General features: G+C 38.8%; 1 protein-coding gene across 2 annotated transcripts in view; it reads left to right on the top strand.

Moving 5' to 3' along the window:
• The window catches only part of Tpk1 (thiamin pyrophosphokinase 1), a 364719-nt gene that overhangs the window by 312560 nt on the left and 29935 nt on the right, over nucleotides 1-22224 (top strand). The gene's annotated exons all lie outside the window — the stretch shown is intronic.

Genomic DNA, 22224 nt, shown 5'->3' with positions numbered 1-22224 from the left:
GAGTTTTCTCATCCATGCTGTTGTATGCTGGGTCTTTTAGAGCTCTGAGTCTTTAGATTCTTGGATTCTTTTTGGCATCTCATCATCCAGGTAATTGTAAAGTAAAATCTCTGCAGTTAGCTTGAGGTATTAAGGGTCAGAATTGATACATTACAGCCTTTCTTATCCTTCTGTCCAAAGTACCACTCTGCTTTATCATCTTGTTGGCACCTCCCTGCTTCTGGATGGGAAGCATCTGTCTTGCATTGCCCTCCACTCTTGATTTCTGCACTGTGATTTTTGGTCCACGTGGGCCATGAGCATGATAGGCTTCTTGAAGCAACAAGCTCTAAGGAGAGGATAGAAAGAGGGCATCTCATCTTTTCCTTGTCAGCTTTTTCAAGGAAATGGCTGAAACAAAGGTCAAGAGAAATTAACTGTCTCCCGTGGTCTGGGTGACTGTCAGCTACAAAAGTTGAGCAAAGCATCTTGTTCAGAGCAGGTCACAAATAGAGGGCAAGGACTGAAGGGATTATTTCCTTTTAGCAGTGCACCTGTGCCAAGAATGCCCTTCATTGAACAACCTTTGCCTTGATGGTCATAATGAGTATCTCTTAGCCTTGCCCCCAACTGCATGTAAATGGTTTACCTACAAAGAAAAGCTAGTCCAAAGAACATAATGCCAAATAGGTACTTGACCTTGACATATTTTGTTGACTTGAGTTTTGCTAGAAAAATAAAAAGCGAAGAATTGGGGTAAGGTAACACACTGGTTCTGTGCATCCACTTGTACTATTTTTTTTCTTCTTATGTGGCCATTAGTGACCTCTGCAAAAATGCTAAACAGTCATCAATATGAGATGACATAAAAATAAGGGTTTTGAGACTAGAAGTATTGTTGACCTTTGTAATTCCTCAGTGCTTGGGCCAGCGTGCTGCTGCTCTGTGACACACTCCCCATCCTATCTTAGCATCAAAGCCTGATGTAAAACAACTATATCTTCACCCCTCATCTGTCACCTTCAGCAGACTTGAAACTTGCCTCCCTGTAGAGTGTTACTTAACTTCCTGAGCCAGACAGAACAATTTAAATGCCATAATAATTGTTCATTTGGTACTCTGAGATCAAATAAGCACAGTAATGCTTCAATATCTTTCATTCCATCAGTGAAACTTTTTTCCAACCTTGGAAACCAGCACCGAACTACACTTGACAACACACTGAAAGAGATACCATCGAATAAATAGAATCATTTTAGCAGTGCAGCCTTTGTGGGACATTCTACATTCTAAGAAAATGTTTAATTACATTGCAGACTGGAGTTGTGTCCTACAGTTGTAAATGAGGGCTGCCATTGCACAGTGATTTCCGCTCTCAGAAGAGACATGGGTTTCATAGAGTGCAGAATGATGCTTAACTAAGCTAGACAGTGATGGCAAGACTTAGGATCAGGGGATCATTGCTAGATCTGTAGTGCCATCTACAGAATACACTGAATAATGTAGATGCCAGCTCTCATGCTCTTCAAGCAACATTTCCCCAGAGAATTGAGATGTGTACATGTTCAGAGTTCCTGTGCATGCAGTAATACTTTGTTACTTTGTTTTATATGTATCTATATGTATACATATATGTATGTATATATGCTTATAAATGTTGCATTTTCATATTTAAATGTCTAATAAGACTCCTAAGGGAATGAGTTGCATTATATTTTATTCTGTATTAATTCGATTACCTACTTTTTCAAGACTTTTCTTTGATAGCCCTTTTGATGTGTAGTATTTGACTTCCTGGTTACTTCAAACAGACATCAGACTGTGACCCAGTCTATTACTGTGCCCTCCCCTTTTAAAATAACTTCATAGTTCTTAAAAAGAATCCTTCTCACTAGCAACTCCAACAATTCAGAGCTCATACTATCATGTATATTTAATGTTCTTCTATGTTAATGAGTTTCTCTGATGACTTGGAGAGGAAAGTACCTCAGAACAAGAAACTGTTAAATGCAATGGATGAATGTTTTTGGATAAAGCTAGTTGTACAGATGACTGCAATCTTATGGATTAAGTGCTGAGCTAGCATGGTGGCTTTAGCAGGTGGCAACTGGGTTGTCATTCACATTCTTGTTCCTCTTCCTCCTCCATCTCTCTTTTGTGAACTCTTTAACTTATTCATCATATCCACAAACTATACAATGGGAAATCTGCTGTTGGATTGTACAAAGGATGCTAAATCCCACATCTGCCTCCAGAGGGCTTAGCATCTGGTACAAGAGCTAGGACCAGTTCATAACAGTGCAGGCGACTTTATGTATGCACAGAATAAGGTGATAAATGAGGTGTTGGAGAGAAAGCACTGAAGTCATCAACTGAAAAGAAAGTCTCACCTCATTTGTTTCTTAGAGGGGAAAGGCTGGGGAAATATTTTGCATTGCTAAGCCTTCATTACTTCTCCAAAATATCCTGCAGCATGCTTACTAATGTACTAGGAAATTCTCATGAATAAATAACTTAAATGTCACATTCACAAATGTGTGAAAGAAAGAACAGTTTTTAATTTTTTTCAGCATACTTCATTTTGCATATTACCTCTAAGAATTATATATGTATATGTGTGTGTATGTTAGTTGTATTTATAGAATTGATGGTCCATAAATCTCATTATTCCTTTAGATATAATGCTTAACTGTAGTTGAAAGTATTAATACATATCCACTGCTGTAAAATATCTTTAAGTGGAGTCTAGTTTCATAATGTATCTATGGTAAATGCATTTGACAACCTATAAATACAATATTTATGAAAACAACTTTAAATTATACAATTTCAAAATCTATTCATGTTAGACCTTGTGCATAGACACTGTAGTTCTTTGCAAATGACTTGACCACTAATGTGTGGGTCTCCAACCATCTAAGAAAATTCACTTGCCAAATATTCAAATCATCAGGGTTAATTTTTCTTTCAGACAAGGAACATTTTAAAATCCAAGTTCAAGAACCACGTTTGTGTAGTGCTTGTTTGGATAAGCAGTCACAGTGCTTGTGTGTGAAGCTCTTCATCTGGAGAACATGAAAGTCCTGTGGAAAAAGAAAGATTCTTTGCATAAGTGGGGAGGAAGGCCTATGTATCCAGGGAAATTCCCAGCCTGAAGTATGTGTATAGGAAATCACCATGGTTTGAGAGGACTTCATGGGTTAGATTTGAGTTGAGCAGGACCATATCAATAGTTGAATACAAGAATGTGGAAGTGGGCGTCCCTGCCAGGATATGTCAGAAATGAACATATGAGCTCATTGCAGTCCACCTTCACCTTTTCCTTGAAACATCTTGGAACCTAATTACCACACTGTCAGGTTAAGGACAACCCTAGCAGGCATCCCAGCAATGGCCATCTTGGCGCTATTTCTATGTGACAGTCCTGTGGAGTCCAGAGGCGTCAGCATAGGGAGGAGGAGTCCAGAGGCGTCAGCATAGGGAGGAGGAGTCCAGAGGCGTCAGCATAGGGAGGAGGAGTCCAGAGGCTTCAGCATAGGGAGGAGGAGTCCAGAGACTTCAGCATAGGGAGGAGGAGTCCAGAGGCGTCAGCATAGGGAGGAGGAGTCCAGAGGCTTCAGCATAGGGAGGAGCCTGTTCCAAGTGTAGAACTGAACATGTGAGCAAACAGTAAACTGCAAATAGCATTCTGAAGTCTTTTCCAAGTGTGCAGTTGCTTGAGGATTTTGTCAACAAAGATACAAACAGCAACTATTTATTTTACCTGAAGAACAAAAGAACTGCATTTGTTTCAGTATAACCTAGCAGCTAATCCACCTCCCCGCCCCTTCCTTGCTGTCCTTCAGCTTTTCAGGAGCTTAGTTAGGACTCTAAACACGCAAAGCAACAAGATGCTAAATTCCTCCACAACACCTTTTAGCTATGTTAACATAATCTAGTAATGAGAATAACTTGGCATCAGCGAACTATTCTACTTGCTTCCATGGGACATAGAAAACCCACATAAAACACATAACATCTTTAAGTTAAAGATCAGGAAACAAATGTAGACAATTTAAGAACTGTAAAATATTTTCTGTAGAATAGAAAGCAAATGAGCAGGTTAAATATATAGTAGGAAGTAAACAGAAATCAAACCAGTGTGGCCAGTGAGGTGTGAGTCTTCATGTGTGTACACATATGCACATATGCATAACAGTGAATAGACATGCATCCGACTCTCCCAAATACTAACAAAATGGAAGGTTATTGGCCGTCTGTTGGTAATTGCTTTTGGTAATGTTATAATCCTCACCAAGTGGCAGTTATAAGTGAATGTGTATGAGATTTGAGAGATGCATTAATTTGTGGCTGTAATAAAAAGTCATTAGTATTCTGTTTAATGCTATGTCCAGAGTTCTAGTAATAGGTTCTCCCTAGAGCCTGTGACCTATTAAGCCATAAGTCTGTTGCCTCCAAAACTGTACCTGGTATGAGTTCCATCTCTCAAAACTCAGAGAAACTTCTTTTTCATGCAAATAGCTACTAACACAGAGATGCACCACTGGTCAAGATGCAAAGAATAAGAGTGTGTCGTGTGCTCAGTCCTAAATAGGAAATCTATTACACCATCACCACCTCCTAAGACTCAGGCATTACTGTGATAGATGGGGACAGAAAGTATATAAGAGCCAGACGTGATGAATAACCCAAGGAAAGAGTGTTTTCTGAACACAGCAGGGCAGTTGCACATAAGAATTCCTAGTGGCTGTGGCAGCATGTACAGAACCTGCCCACACTTAAACATACAACACCCTAGCATGGAGGACAGGAAGTGATCACAAAGCAAAGTCACACCGCTGGCCCACTGGCTGAGAAGCTATTAGGAGTTGATAACTTAAGTATGGTCCCTGGTAGCTCTTCCATGTTTCAGTGGATGACCTCACACCTAAGGGCATATAGGCAGCTCTAATGTTAAAAGAAAATATGAGGACTGTCTGAGTTAGGGTTTCTATTGCTGAGATAAAACATCATGACCAAAAAGCAAGTTGGGAAGGAAAGGGTTTATTTGGCTCACACTTCCATGTTGCAGCCTATTATTGAAGAAAACCAGGGCAGGAACTCAAACAAGGCCAGAACCTGGAGAGAGGAGCCGATGCAGAGGCAATGGATGGGTGCTGCCTACTGTCTTGCACCTGCTGGCTTGCTCAGCTGCTTTCTTATAGAACTCAGGACCAGGAGCCCAAGCATGGAACCATCCACTATGGGCTGAGCCCTCCTCCAGCAATCACTAATTAAAAAGATGCCTTACATGCGTACCCACAAGCCAATTTTATGAAGGCATTTTCTTAACTAGGTTTTCTCCTCTTAGATGATTTTAGCTTGTGTCAAACTGATGTAAAATTATCTAGCACAAGGACACAAAATTGAGTGGATGTGGAAGGACATGGGGAGAGAAGGATAAATACAATGTATGAAATTCTAAATAATAAAGTAAAAAAATATATAGAACAGTCAGTGTCATTTGTGAACATGAAAAGGACCAGATGTAGAAACTATGAAGAAAGAAAAGCAACACACAGAAGTAAAAACATAGTTGAGGAGATATACCTAGAGTAGCCATGCTAACAGTTTTGCAAAAGGATGCAATTTTTGTTATTAGCAAAAAAAAAAAAAAAGAGGGGGAGAGATGTGAACGGGGGGGGGGATGGAAGAGGAAAGGGAGAGAGGAAGGAAAGGAAGGGAGAAAAAGAGAATATCCATTAAACTACAGTTCTGGGAATTAGAAGTTCAATGAATTTCTGCCTTTGATCATTTGAAGAAGCTGGCTTGTGATTACCTAGACAGTCCAATTACTGTAGAATATTTTGCTCTCTTTTCCGTCAGTATATGTGATGTGACCAAGACAGAACATGCATTGTTCATTTAAATGAAACATGAACAGGGCAGCCATGTGTATTAGATGATGCTAGAGTATCATAATCACCCTGATGTGTCTGTGTTAAACTGATTTTGAACTGTTAGTTGGTGGTAGTTTCTGCAGGCTGTGATTAGATAAATGGATGCAAATGGTAATTGTAACTGATGAATGATTGATGATGGCTTTCTGTGCTTCACTCTGCACCCTTGGAAACAGCCCGGAGCCAGCCAGAAATGGAACTGCTAAGACATGAATTAAGATCCGCTGAAAAGTGGGGTGCCTACTGAGTTTCTTGGAGTAAGTGGACGGGGTGAGAGCAGCATGTTCTCAGAACAGAAAACTCTGGCCTCTTTCCTCAGTTGGTTGGGGTTTGTGTTTGTTGGTTTGGTTTGGTTTGGTTTTGGTTTTCTTTTTCTTTTCACTTTCTGGGTCAGACAATTGGTAATTAAAGCTTAAAACAGGGCTGGTGAGATGGCTCAGTGGATAAGAGCACTGACTGCTCTTCTGAAGGTCCTGTGTTCAAATTCCAGCAACCACATGGTGGCTCACAACCATCCATAATGAGATCTGATGCCCTCTCCTGGTGTGTCTAAAGACAGCTACAGTATACGTACATATAACAATAAATAAATCTTTGGGCCAGAGTGAGTGGTGCCAAAGCAAGCAGGGAGCTGGGCCAGAGAGAGCAGAGGTCCTGAGTTCTATTTCCAGCAACCACATGACGGGTCACCACCATCTGTACAACTACAGTGTACTCATATACATAAAATAAATAAATAAATAAATCTTTTTTTAAAAAGCTTAAAACAACCAAATAAACACACAACAAAAACTAGAAAAATGCTGTAGCATGCTTTTTAGGTTGTCTCAAACCAGGGACAAGTAGCTAAGGGGTCTATTAGCATATCCACGAAAACGCTGGACACCAGCATTTCTCAGGAACCTGTTACAGGCTCCTCCTAGCTACCATATTTAGCCCTCCTCCCTAAATTTCTCTAGTCCAGGAACTGGGCTGGGCTTGCACCTGCCCCAGCTATTCTTATTCCCCCTATATAATGGAACCAGTTTGGCTACACCAGTCCTTTTGGCCTTTTGGACTTCCTGCCCTCTTGGCTTCTGCTCCTCATTCCACTCTCTTCCTCTTTCCTCTCCTCCTCCCTGGCTTCTGCTCCTGATTCTCCTTTCTTTTCTTCCTCTCTCCTCTCCTCTTCCCTGTCCTCACATGGCCTGCCTGATCAATCTGCTGGCAAAGTCAAGTCTGTTCTCTTCCAGACATCTCTTCCTCTTAGGCTCTCACATGTCTATAATGAGTCCTCTCCATCCTTTAGGAGTCGTGTCCTCCTTATTTTCTTTCTTTTCATTCACTGGTGAATTAAAGAAGCTAGACAATAGTACTTCAGTACTGATAACTGCTGTCCCAAGAAAGCAGACCTCTAAGGGAAGACCACCAAGTGGTGTATGTGGAGCCTTGCCTTTGCGTGAAGACGCTACTCAAAACCTGTAGTAGTATCTATTTCCTGTAACGGTTATAGCTGATGCACTGGATTATCCATTGCACTGCAATTAATTTGGCTTCTACGTGTCATAAAGTTATTATACATGTATACATGTACATTTGGGCATCATGTTCTTTGGTTCTGTAAATTGACTATTTGACTTTCAGATTAAAATACATAAATAACAGGGGCTGGAGAGGTGGCTCAGTAGTAAGAACAATTACTTCACAGAGGACCTAGATTTGTTTCCTACCCCCACAGGGCAACTCACAGACATCTGTGCCTCCAGTTGTAGGTGACCCAGTGCGGCCTTCTGACCTTTGCAGATGCTTCATATACATGGTATACAGATATACACACAGGAAAACCACTCATCCACATAAAATATTTTTTTTTATTTAAGAACATAAACAATGTATGTGTTAGAGTGGAAAACAAGCTGAAGCATAAAAAGGAAATTCTCTCAAGTTTCTGACATGCCGGTGGTGCAACAGAAGTTTCATGGCCATTATCTGACACTGCCATTTCCTCCTGCATCCAAAGTACATAATACTATCTGTGTGGACCACCTCATTCCCGCTGTTCCTACTTTGCAGGTCACCTGAGAGGAACATAATGAAATATGACTTAGAACTCAGAGTGTGAGAAGCTGACTTGGATGTGCTGTGGCCGTCCATTGCTTAGAAGAAGAGCATGGGAAGAAGCAGTGACACAAAGCAGATGTGAGTGGGCCTGGAGTGAGGCCCACTCCATACCATATTTAGCCCTCCACCCTAAATTTCTCTAGTCCAGGAACTGGGCTGGGCTTGCACCTGCCCCAGCTATTCTTATTCCCCCTATATAATGGAACCAGTTTGGCTACACCAGTCCTTTTGGCCTTTTGGACTTCCTGCCCTCTTGGCTTCTGCTCCTCATTCCACTCTCTTCCTCTTTCCTCTCCTCCTCCCTGGCTTCTGCTCCTGATTCTCCTTTCTTTTCTTCCTCTCTCCTCTCCTCCTCCCTGTCCTCACATGGCCTGCCTGATCAATCTGCTGGCAAAGTGCTTCCAATACAGCAGCAGCTCCTTCTGTGGTCACAGTATGTGACCTGATTCACTAGTGTGAGACTCTCCACACTGTGACCTTCTTTGTTCCACAGAGTCTGGTGGTGGCCATCAAAATAAAGCACCCAAGTAGGCAAAAAACAAAACAAAACAAAACCACCCAGAAAGAAATTAACCACAAATATTTAGAACGGGAAGCAATGATATAAAGTACAGAAATATAAAATTAAATAAAAAATAACATATTCATAGTACTTTCTACATTATGTGAGTGAGCAGCACTGCAGATAATCACAGATCGAATGGCAAAAACTTAGAGATGGATAAAGTACTATTTATAAAAGTTTTGCTATTTTTTATTGATTATAAGACAGCAATTTTAAATTACTTATTGTTTATTTTATGTATTTTATTTTAGAATAAATCCAAGTATTCCTTACTAGGTAAGGAAGTAGTGATTGCATACCCAAAAAGATTGTGGGAAAAGACCGTATCACAGGACAAAACACCCTTCCTGGCTCCTGTACTCTGTTGTATATTTTTTAATATTTGATTTCATTGTATTCCTGAAACTGTTGGATCTGAGTCTAATGTTTCTACAATAAGCTGCATGCTTGAGGTCAGTAAAATGGCTTTATTGTAAATTCTATTTATTTTCATCATTTTTTATTCTTTGACAGTTTCAAACATTTGTATAATGACCTTTGGTGGCTTTTCCTCTTCCCCCAGCTTCTTTTACCCTATCACAGTGTTCTGTGTAGGAGCTGCAGTTCAGTGACAATCTTAAAACATCTAGCCAAGAGCTAGGCAAGGTACTCTAGACTGAACAGTCCACACAATCTGTACTTGGCTGCTGTTCTTTTTAGAATACTACAGTTGTATGGAATTCAACTCTAAATTAGGAACTTCAACAAGCCACATAATAAATAATTACACTGAATGTACACTAAACTAAAACTCTTGGTTTCCAGTAAGATAATATATGTGCAGTATCTTTATAACTATGAACTCTTTTGAATTCAATCAGGGTCCTTATTTCATTTCATCCTGATCAAGAGTCCCAGGCTGAGAGAAAATTGTAAAGTTTGTTTTTGTTGGCTTTTATTTTTTTGTTGTTGTTATTTTGGTTGTTGTTGTTACTGCTGCTGCTGGTGGTGGTGGTGGTGGTGGTGGGGTGTGTGTGTGTGTGTGTGTGTGTGTGTACGTGCATGTACGTTTGTGATAGCTAGCACATGGTCACTAGAGAAGATTTGAGATGACAAGAAAAAATGAGAGAGGGCTGAAGAAATAACTCAGCAGTTAAGAGCACTGACTGCTCTTCCAGAGGTCCTGAGTTCAATTCTCATCAACCACATGGTGGCTCACAACCATCTGTAATGGGATCAAATGATGCCCTCTTCTGGTGTGTCTGAAGACAGCTACAGTGTACTCATATAAATGAAATAAATCTTTAAAAAAGAAAAGAAAAAAATGAGAGAAATTCTGTAGTCGGAAATACAATATAATGTCATCTTCATGCAATTTTTATGTATTTCCTCTCATGCTTGCAAAGTGCATAATGATACTGTGTACATATTAACACACTATCTTTGGACTTAAGACAGATATAACTATATGCTGGTAAATGGTGCTCATGAAGGTGTGTGGTCCTTGAGTAATATTCAGTGGAGTATGAGCTCACATGTTTGTTTCTCTTGGACAGTTAGATGCTTTTATTGTTATGAATAATGGTGTGGCTAACACATACATGCATAGTGTCTGATCTCTGCATGTGACTTTTCTTTTAAAGATGAATGCTCAGAAGAGAAACTACTGAGCCAAAGATAATGAATTCTGCAGATGTGATTTTCACCATTTAATTAGAAAATAAGAACAGAGACAAAAAGACAATGGATAGGCAATATCCTGGCCCCCAGGCTCCTATAACACTCTTTAAGTCTCTTTTCATTACTCATGTAATTACCTCCTCAAAGATGCCTTCCCTGGGAGCATACCCACCAGAGTTCATTCCACTGGAAGCAGGCCCAGAAGAGCAGTAGCTCAGACCCAGGACAGGTTCCTTTCACAAAGGAATGTACGTACACTGGACTCAGTCAAAGCGTGTGCTGAGTTTAGAAGACTGACTCCTCCCGCACTGATGCCCGTCAGTTCCTACATGGCCTCTGCTCTGGGCCCTCAGCTGGAAGAGCTTCCCTTCAGTATCCCTGCACACAGCTGGGATGGGCACCCTTATCAGCTCTATGTCTAAAGGAATTCCCTAGGAGGAACTAGCAAGTTATGCACACACATCATTATCTAGAACTTTCTCTGATAGATTTGCCTCCCTGCAAACAAAGTAACTTTCCTACTGGTTACATCTTTCATTGTTCTGTTTGGGCCATTTATGTCCAAATCCACCCTTTAAATTCATGTTTTTTCAAACAAAGGATAAGATGAAATTGATCTATTCGAAATAACAGACCTTATAAACCAAGTGGGCATTTTAAATCAACCATTCATTAGAGACATGAACCTTTGTTGGAAGCCATTTTAGGCATTCTAAATAACTTATGTGCCCCCCCCTTTATCATTTGAATATGAAGAGAAGACAGTAGTTACACGTCTCTTCTTCCTTGAGTCACGATGCCAGTTTGTCGGAATGTGAGAGCTATAAAGCAGACTGGATTGGCCATCAGTATCCACATATGTATCAAGGTCCTTGGGTACCAGGGCTCTGAAGCTGTGTGTGGCAAGGTTGATTTCATCCCGGGAAGATGAACAAAGCTTCCGAGACTACACTGCTTCACTCCTTCTCAGCTGTCCACTCACCTGCACGGATCCCTTGCCTGAGCTTTCCCAGTAAAATTGGCACCCTAATCGGGGTTTAGAAATAAAGAGCCATTCTATATTCTCTGTTCGTCATTGATAAAGACATTTAAATGGAGAGTAAGGAAATTGTGGACTTATCTGTTTTATGTTTTACTCAGCTGCTACCAATGAATGGTTTTTCTGTTTCTCATACTACTAGAGTTTTGTTTCTAACTTTGTTTTGTCTTATTATTGTAATTACTTTGTACAGAATTATATATCACTTCACCTATATAATTACTTAAGAAAACAACAACACTAGTTTGGTCTTTTGTTAACAAATTAGCACATCATCCTGAGAACTGTTAAAGATAATCATCACTAAACTCAGTCCCCCGACCTTTCAGAGTTCACTCGCCACACAAAGAGATGAGGGGACAGCGCCTCTACCTTAGGTTGTTCCTCATTCACTCATATTTCCTACTGGACTGTTTCAAAGCCACAAACCCCCCCAATAATGACACAGTTATTATTATTTATGAAGCCCAGGCCTTACAGCTTAAGCTTGTTTCCGACTAGCTTGTTTAACTTGAATTAACCTGTTTATACTAATTTATCTTCTGCCATGTGGCTCGTTACTTTCCCTCAGCACTGGTACCTGTTTCTTCCTTCTAGTCTGGATGATAAATCTCCTGCTATTTCCCAGAGTTCCTTTCTCTGCCATTTTGTCCCACCTGTCCTCTCTTGCTTTGCTATAGGGCATTCAGCTCTTTATTGATCAATCAGAACATGATGGAGAAGATGTTTGCAGAGCACCAAGTGAGATGATGCTTCATAAAAGTAAGAATACCAAGAGTCCTGTACTCAACTCTCACAGTACAGAAACCAGCATTTCATATAATACAGTCAACCATTACACAAGGCACAAGAAATTATCCCAACAATTTTCCCCCTCTGCCTTTTCTGTTCCAAATACATTTGCACAGCTGTCTCCTGTAATGCTGGGATTTTTACTCATTGCTGACTGCTTTGTCCTCTGGACAAATCATGATATATCACTTCATGAATTGGCTTCTAAGTGCACCTGCCTGTAAAAGTATGTTGCTCTTTTCTACTTTAGTAATAATTTAAACAACCTACTTGCATTTCCTTGTAATGCCACATTCAAGATACTTAGTAAAAACTCCTGTTCACTGTGGGCAGAAAAATACCAACAGATACCAATTGTTAAGATAAAAACTATATAGGCAAACATACCCAAGGAATAAAGGTATAGTGACTTTAGCCTTATTCTTTGAAAGATGCTTTAATGGTTTTGAAATATGACTGTCAACAGATATTTCAAAAGCTATCATAAAGGAAAGCAAATAAAGAATGTCTTTGAAAAAGAAGATAGTAATAACTGCAGATGAAAGATGAAGGGGTTGAAAATCTAACACTGGATGCAGTTCTATTACAGACTCCCACATTGTCTGTATTCATTTGAATGTTAAACTTCTTTGAATTATTCCTTTATTGCTGTTTGCAGCCATCATATTGATCTAAGAAAAGCAAATGGGGCAGTTAAAATCCCATTCCAAATTGGAAAAACCTCTGGATTGATTGGTGGTAAAGGCTGAAGAGGAAGGGACAGTGTTTATTTGTTATTGACCAGAAGTGTGTTTATCCAATTAGTCTGTGCCATGTCCAGAAACAGCAGGTGCACATTGCCGAGGGATGTAGCAACTGAGGTTCTGTGCTTCTTGGAGGCAGGAAGACTCTTGCCCCAGACTTATCACCACTGACTCCTGACTGATTTCTTAGCTCTACTACTGGGCATTAACTCATCTTGACAGCCAGTCCTGGTGCTCAGCTTTTGGAATTGAAAAGAAGTACAAAATTAATAAACATAAGACTATTTAGGAAGTTTCAGTCTAGATTGTGATTGACATATTTTGTGTGTAAAAGATGTATATTAATGTATATTGTATATTTTCTTCAAACAAGAAATAACTGAAACAATTATATGTATAAAACAAAACTAACTTTAAAATACATTGTTGCATAAAAACATCTGCGTAAAGTCCACATGAGATCCACTAGAAGAGAAGTGATACCAGAAGGCTCCATAATAGAAATACATGAAGAAAGCTTTTATCCAAGAAAGGAGGGAATTATGCTAAAGAATGTTGTAGTTGTAAGTGGGTGTGATGTTTACATGGAGAGACAACTGCTAGAGACTGTTGTTCATCCACATTGAGTTGTGCTTTTCTCCCCACTTGACCCCTAAGTGTGTGTGTGTGTGTGTGTGTGTGTGCGTGCATGCGTGTGTGTGTTATGTGTAGGCTCTTGTGTTTGTGGACATGTGTTTTTGTGGACACAAATACAGATATATACCTGTATGTATGTAGGTCAAAAGTCAGCTAGACAGTTTTTTTAGAAGTCATTTATCTCGTTTTTGAGACAGGGTCTCTCATTTTGGCCTAGAATTCACCTAGTGAGCTAGACCAGCTAACTCTTTCTGCCTCTTCTTCCTCAGCACTGGGGTTACAGAACACTTGGGCAACCAGAGCTGGCTTTTTATGTGAATGCTGGGACTTAAACTCATATCCTAAGTCTTGCATATTGGGGACTGTACCAACTGAGTAATCTTCCCAGTGCTTTTCTGAATAGAGATTTAACTCAAGAAGATAAAAACTATATGACAGTAAACATAGACTGTCAACTAAATTAAAGATCCAAAGAGAATTTCAAAATTACAGACTCACTAATCAAGTAAAAAAAGAACAATAGCTACTTTTAAACAGAAGAATAAATTATCAATAAGCTGATTGAAAACTTAGACAAAAGAATACGAGACAGGGAGTTCCCATATACCACCCTGCAGTCCATCAGTTGTCTGGCTCTTCATTAGAGTTGTACATCTGTAACAGTTCCTCACCAGCTATAGCTTGTTTTAGGAGTCACTCTGCTTTGTGTTATACATTCTGTGATAAAAATTTGCATGCTGTGAAAATAGAGAAATCAGTAGTCTGGGCATAAGGAAGCAGAAAAGGAGAAATCAAAGAAAACAGAATTAGACATTAAAAAAGGCAAACAGCATAGTCCTCCTAGAGGTGAGTGAATGACAATAGTAATTTTCAATTGTCTGACATAGATTTGAAGCTATAAACTCTTCAGCAGGAATGTCTCACTGTGGAGTAGAAACTGACCTGAAAATTTGACTCAGTCACTTGATAACAGAATCAGGAAAGAAGTGTTAAAAACAGTTACTACCCTCTCTCCAACCACATCCTCTTAAAAGGTCACATCACCACATTGAAGAAGAATGCCTCTTAGTGAAATGTTTTTACAATTTTGAAAAATGGACCTAAAATCCACATATAAGGATATATTGTTGTGGCTGAATATTCCAAAAAAATTAATTATATACATGAAAATGAGTATAGGAAAATATATTAATTTAAGTATGAAAATTATATGTGTTTTTCTATTTTTCCATCTGACTAAAGTTGCCTTTGTATGATAATAAAATTTAGAAAATATTTTTCTGTTGCTATGAAGTGACCCCATGACCAAGACAACATATAAAAGAAAGCATTTAACTGGAAGCTCACTTGCAGCTTCAGATGCTGAGTCCATGACTGTTGGGGCAGGAAGCTAGGTGACAGGAAGGCATGGATGGAGAGCAGTGGCTCAAAGCTTGCATTCTGACCAACAAGGTCAGGCAGAAAATGTGCCTGGTGTGAACATGTTTAACCCTTCCAATAAGGCCACACCTCCTAACCCGGCCCAAGACCACTCCACCAACTAAGGACCAAGCATTCAAATTATGAACCTATGGAGCATTCTCATTCAAACCATCGAAACAGTTTCTGTCGTAGGAGCCAAATTTTCCACAGCTCTAAAGTCTTGTTTCTTTTAAATGAAGGGGGTCAGTAATGGATGATTGGTAGTAAGAACTAATCCCTCCAGTTGTTACCAACTGTAAAATGTCAGATACGATGGAGGCATCTTTTTTTCATTTGCCATCTAAAGTGGGCTGTTTCTTGGTGGAATGTACACTCTGTGGTAAGCTTCCCAGGAAGACAACCCAATTGGAAACACAACATTCCTTACATGAAATACCTTACATGTTCTGTAGGGCATTTCCTAGGAAATTAACAGAATCAACTGGAGGGGGGTGGAGATGCCAAGCAAGTCTCTTGAATTCATTTAAATAGATCAAACCAAGAGCACTCCGGGTAGTATGCTATAGATGTGGCTGCTGGAGTGACCTTTATCTTGGATGTTAAATAGCTTGGGATGGTTGCCACTCTGGACCAGCGAGAAAGCAAGCACACTTTCTCCCACATACTGAGACTGTGCCTTTGCATAAATAGAACCATTTGTTTTGAAAGAGCCAAGCAAATTACCATTTAAAGATGCCTTAGAAATGTGTTGAGGTTGGCAGTGGTACTATTTATCAAGCCACATCATGAAAATTTCTCATTTGCTTCCTATACTATGTTTGTGTAAGCTAGTGTTATCTGTTCTATAATACAAAGGAAGAAATGTCGTTCTAGGTTTTGGTTATATTTCATGTGTCATTCTAACTGAGTTTTGGTAATGCTTGGAGGATTTTGAAAAGAATCCTTCCAGAATGTTTTTGCACATCTTTAGAAAATATTTGCTGCTGGATGGTGTTGGCACATGCCTTTAATCCCATCACTTGGAAGGCAGAGGCAGGCGGATTTCTGAGTTCGAAGCCAGCCTGGTCTACAGAGTGAGTTCTAGGACAGCCAGGGCTACACAGAGAAATCCTGTCTCAAAAAAAAAAAAAAAATTGTCATGTCAAGAAAATAAATGAATTGATGAGTGTTTACATGAAATATGAATGACCTTCTCCAAAAAGTACACATGGTAGGACTCATGGCTCCAACTGCATATGTAGCAGAGGATGGCCTAGTTGGTCATCAATGGAGGAGAAGCCCTGAAGGCTCTATGCCCCAGTGTTAGGGAATGCGAGGGCCAGGAAGCGGGAGAGGGTGGGTTGGTGAGCAGGGGGATGAGGGAAGGAATAGGGCTTTTTTTCCAGAGGGGGAACCGGGAAAGGGGATATCATTTGAAATGTAAATAAAGAAAATATCTAATAAAAAAATAAGAATGACCTTCTCTCAACATATAGACAAATATTTAAAATAATGTATTCATAAAGTAAAAGTATAGGAACTGTTTCTCTTGTGTCTTTGTAGTTTCTTCTTAGAAGGATAGCAGTCTGGGGTAAATAGCTGTTTTAATTCGCACCAGTAAGTACTTCAGAATTGCTATGTCAGAAGAAAATTCTATATATTGTTCCCTAAGAAGCATCTATACTATTCTATTACTTTCTAACCACCCTTAAAGAAAATAAAGTAACTAAAATAGAAAAACATCAGTCTCATTACAGTAAAACTTTTATGGATAACTCTTTCTAAAATTACAGTATTTTCCTCTTTAAAATATTTTCTGTCTTTTTGTATTTCTCTATATGTGTATTTTTAGTCAAAAAGTGACAGTAATGAATGTTCTTCCACTGTTAACTTTTTCTACTTAAAAATATGTTCCTGTTTCATTAAAAATATTACCTATATGTGCAGCTCTAGCTGATTCACTGTGCACAAAGAATTGTGTTATAGGGGGCTATTTAACTAGTTCCATACCGTGTGCTGATAATATGTGTGGTTTTATAATTTTGTATTAATTTTCTAGACATCCCAGAAAGTTTTGGTGTGGCATTTCTCATTCATAAGTGTCATTCTAATTCCTGTCCCTCTCCCTCCCGTCCATCTACTGCCTTCTTTCCTTTCCTCAGTTAACTTCTCCTACATTCACATCACATGAATTCCATTGCCCTCTCTTATTCCCACTTTGTTTCTTTTTTTACTCTTCCTCTCAAAGTTCCTGTTCAACATTCATATGTACTTTCATGTAGGTGCAAATATTGTCTGTGTGCACTTGTATGTGTGTGAGCACATGCATGTGTGTGTGTGTGTGCACGTGCATGTGTATGTGTGTATTGTGTATATGTGTTTGTATTGTGTGTATGTGTGTATATGTGTTTGTATGTGTGTATGTGTTTGTGTGTATGTGTGTATATGTGTGCACATGTTTGTATGTGTGTATGTATGCGTGTGTGTGCATATGTGTGTGTATGTGTGTGTATGTGTATGTGTGTGTATGTGTGTATATGTGTGTATGTTTGTGTATGTATGTGTGTGTATGTGTACATGAATGTGTATGTGTGCATGTGTGTGTATGTGTGTATGCATGTATGTACATATGTGCATGCATGTATGTGTATGTATGTGTGTGTTTATGTGTATGTGTGTGTATATGTGTGTATATGTGTGTGTATGTGTGTATGCATTTGTGTGTGTACGTGTATGTGTGCTCTCGTGTGTGCATGTGTATGTGTGCGTGTGTGTGTGTGTGTGTGTGTGTGTGTGTGTGTATGTAAAGAAAGAGAAGATGGAGTGGAGAAGAAGGAATAGAGGGAGACCACATAAGACAGAACACATAACCCCTGTTTTCTGAATCATCTGTCTTAGTATAATGAGCTATAACTCCATCCATTTCTTGCAGATGTCATGATTTCATTCTTTATTGCTGAATAAGATCCCATTGCATGTATGTACCACATTTTCTTCATTCATTTCTTAGTGGATGACTTGGTTTTGCTAGTGAAGTTTGGGAGAAAGAGAAATATCAATATCAATACACTGTAACAAAAACAAAATACCTTGAACACATTTTCAGATTTGTAAGGTTCTCCAGCACTAGAGAACACTATAAATATTTGTTTTATCGTATTGATATTTTTACATATTACATAGTTTTATCAGCCTCTTACATTTAATAGTTTGTCGTTGATTGTTACAGGTTACATGTTTGCCACCTGTACATCTTGTCAGGGAAAGTGCTAAACAAACCAGTAGTTCTTGTCCAGGACATTTTCCCACAGGACCTCTTCCAAAGCCTTGGGACATCATTGGATAGCATTCTGTATCTGTCTAACGTGTGCCAGTATAAGAACAGCTACTGTTTCCACACAGGATTCTCAGTTACAGTGATCAACATGTATATATAGCTCGAAATCTCAGTCATTCTCCAGTTGAAAATCATGGTCCAAATGTTCTGCCCAATTTTTATTGAATTGTATGCTTTCTTATTAATTATTTCTACTTTCTATATTCTGCATCTAGGCCCTTCTTAGATGAAGGGATTGTTTACACTTCCTAGTCTGCGACTCATTTCACATGCTTAATTTTTTCTTTTAAAGAATAAACTTCCCGACAAAGTTCGATTTATTGATGCTGTCCTAATTCATTCTCTTTGTCTGATTTATGAATGCTCATCTAACCCAAGAGGTCTTTTATTTTCCTACATTCCTGAAGTTTCACAGGATTTACTACTAAACTTAAGTCTATGGTATATTTCCGTTTGGATTGTATGAATGACGCATTCAAAGGTTGAAATGTGCAATTTTTTCCCATATGACTAGCCAATGAATTCTTGACAGCCTCAGCTGAAATCAGCCATCCACTTACGTCTGTGTCTGTTTCTGAATCTTCTACTGTGATTCACTGTTCTCAGTGCCTATCTCTACCTGTACTACATGTCTAAGGTACTACTGTAGCTTTGTAAGGTTAGAGGTCAGATAATACAAACCCAGTGATCTAACAATATTGAACTCTGTGAACATGAACATTTGTCTCTTTCCATTTGTCAAGAATTCTTTACCTTCTCTCAGGAGAGTTTCTCATTTTTACCTTGTGGTTCCTGCATATCTGTTAAGTATATTCCTACTTACTTTTTGTTAGTTAGTTTGTTGTTTGCTTAGGCAAGCACTCTAGCTCTGACTGAAGTAAATCCCCAGCACTTTGGAGGAGAAGGTGTTGGTTTGGTTTGGTTTGGTTTGGTTTGGTTTAGTTTGGTTTGGTTTGGTTTGGTTTGCTTGTGTTTGTGCTTGTGCTTGTGGTTTCCCAAGACAGGGTTTCTCTGTGTAGCCTTGGCTGTCCTGGAACTCACTCTGTAGACCAGGATGTCCTTGAACTTAGAGATCCACCTGCCTCTGCCTCCCAGCTACCTGGCTCACTTGGTGTTTTCCACATGGAATCTCACTATGCATCCTAGAATGACCTTAAATTTTGCATGGGAAATCTCACATTCATAATGCCTGTCTCTTCCTCCTGAATGCTGGGATTACAGGCATGGAGCCTGCACCATGCCTGGCTCATAGTTCTTAATGTTATCTCAAATAGATTTCTCAGGTTTTGATGCTAATACTAGATTAGAAAAGATAATATATAATTGGGGAGTGTTTTCTGCCTTTCTGCTATTTGTTGACAATGTGGAGAAATTAAGAAGTGGAGTCATTATGTCCCCAATGCTCTCTATTGACCTTGTAATCAAAAGCTGCTCACTATTTAAGAAGCAGCTTGTGTCAGCCTCACTGTGCAGTTCTAGTGCAGTGGATTAGGAAGCAGTTACTTCTGTACAATTCATTTGACATAATACTAACTTCTGAAATCTTATTTATATTGAATCATTATTTACTTAAAGCAGCTAGCCTTCTCGTGAACTTAAGTATATCTCACCTTTCACATCTCTTATATCTTGAAGTTGTTCTTTATAGAATCCAGCATGCTTTATAAATAGGATAAAGAATTCATTCAAGAATACCTGACTAAAGATAGTTTTTATAATCAACCTTAAGTTATTTTTCCTGAAGTAAAGAAATAAGTTTTCATAATAAATATTGCTTGTAGCTATAGTCCCAACTATCTTAAGAGTCAGAGAACTAATTGATCACTAACTGGCAAATCACTGTTTGATTGCTTTGTTGTATAGTGTTTTCCTTTGGTTTCTATTGCTGTGTAAGCACCATGACCAGAAGCAAGTTAGAGAAGAGAAGGCTTTTTGTCTTATGGTTCCAGAGGGTGAAAACTCATAGTGTTGTAGGCATGGCAGCAGGTGGCAGGAGCAGCACACTGGCTCATCACACTTTTCTCCACACTCTGGAAGCAAGAACTAGCAAGCAGGAAATGGGGTAGGGCCATAAACCCACTCCATTCCAGTAGCGTCCATTCCACCCAGGCTCCACATCCTGAAGGGGACATAGCCTCCTCAAACAGCCATCACATATTAGCATCTTTAATAAAGATACTGTGAATTTACATTCAAATACTAAACTTGTGTCAGGCATGATTAAAATAAAACCCATTTGCATTATTAACTTCATGTAGATGTAATGCATATATAAAAACTTGACCCATACAAGTAGTTTGGGCATGTTTCATACTGGAATGGATATTACTACTGGGTAGATGAAATGCCAAAATTTTGTTTTAAAAGAAATCAAAGCACAAAGCAATTAGATCTAGAGAATATATCTTAACAAATATAACCTGCACCACTGAAAATACCTCATGCAATAGAGCATTTTAACTAAGGACTGAAAAATGAGCATGATAGTTGGCTGGCTGGAACATCCCCCAGGAACATACTGGACTGGAGTGCATGCCTGAAGATGCATAGGTTGTGCAGGTCTGCATCTAGATGCAGGAGTACAAAGGGGTCAGAAAACATACAAGTGAGGTTTATGGTCTAAGCAATAAATTTCCACACTAAAGAAATCATTTGAAGGAGAGACTGAGGTAAGTAAAGGGAGGTGTAACTGGGGATGTAATGGACAGTCTCCATAAGAGCTTCCTGTCCCTCTAGTACTCACTAAAAGCATCTTTCTGGGCCAGTTAGACTGTAAACCCTTACCTGGATAATCAGAGGCAACCCTTGATAGGAAGTCCTCATTGCCCTAAAGTGTGGGACTCAGAGCCTCAGGATATTTTTGGCCACTAGTAGAAAAGATGCTGGTGAAGGTCACAAATGCAATAAAATAAGAAAGATTTTCACAGTATTTTGTGCCACCAAACAGGAGACTCTGATTTGGCTTGATAGCTTAAGTCATTAATATTCATAATGAATAGGAAAAATATAGTATTTCATATTTGAAAATAATGAAGATAGATTTATCAGAACTCCAGAAAGCCCTGAGGCAGACATTGGATAAACAATATATTATTAGAAATGGGACTTCATCAGAAAGGCAGTCTTTTGGCATATCTTTTATTATTCTAAGTTTTCTCTACTTTCTGTGCCTTATCAAAACATAGCTATACAATTATTTTAACAATAACATCATTGTTTTATAGTAGCAATAATTACTACAATAATGGTTTATATATTTATTTAGCCTTATTTATCATATAGAATCATCACTGCTTTCCTGGTTTAAAATAAGTGCTAAGAGCACTATGCCTGCTCTGCAGAGTAAAGGTTAGGTGTGGGGAAATTGGAAAGTGACTCTCAGCTCCTTGGCAATATGTATGTCATTATGTAATCAACCTCTACTGAATTATGAAAAGAACAGCCTTTTCTTCATTATGAATATCTCTCTACAAAATATCATTTTCTAGCTTTTTGTATACACTGGGATATATTTTTGGATAATAAATGTAAAAATAACATTTGAGTATTTCATGCCAACCTCACAAAACAAAAAGTTGAAGCCCTTCTTCTTCCAAGGGTTTGGTTTTTTGTTTGTTTGTTTGTTTTTTGTTTCTGTTTCTGTTTTGTTTTGTTTTATTATTGTCCCTGAGAATGTTTATGTGCCATTATTTTGTTTTAGTTGACTTTTTTTTCTGGCTATTTTCACGTGCTCCTAAATACTTACTTTCACTGATTCCTACCCATTTAGCAATCTGTATAGTATATCTGTCATGTTTATCTGTTCCCTTGATAATTTGTAAAATAAACCAAATAACTCTGGAGAATTAATCATTTAGCTTTTTGTTGAGATAATTCATTTTATCTCATTTTATTTTATTTAACTTTTTAAAATTTATTTAGAGGATTGGAGAGAAGGCAAAACTATCCTAAGGCTAACTGACCAAAGTTACAGCTGATCACAGGCATCCTCTGTGTGAACAGTCAGACCTACAAACACAGGGACACAGATCCAA

Source organism: Mastomys coucha, unplaced genomic scaffold (assembly GCF_008632895.1).
Source record: "Mastomys coucha isolate ucsf_1 unplaced genomic scaffold, UCSF_Mcou_1 pScaffold20, whole genome shotgun sequence".
Taxonomy (NCBI): Eukaryota; Metazoa; Chordata; class Mammalia; order Rodentia; family Muridae; genus Mastomys; species Mastomys coucha.
This window is presented reverse-complemented; position numbering and strand designations above follow the sequence as displayed.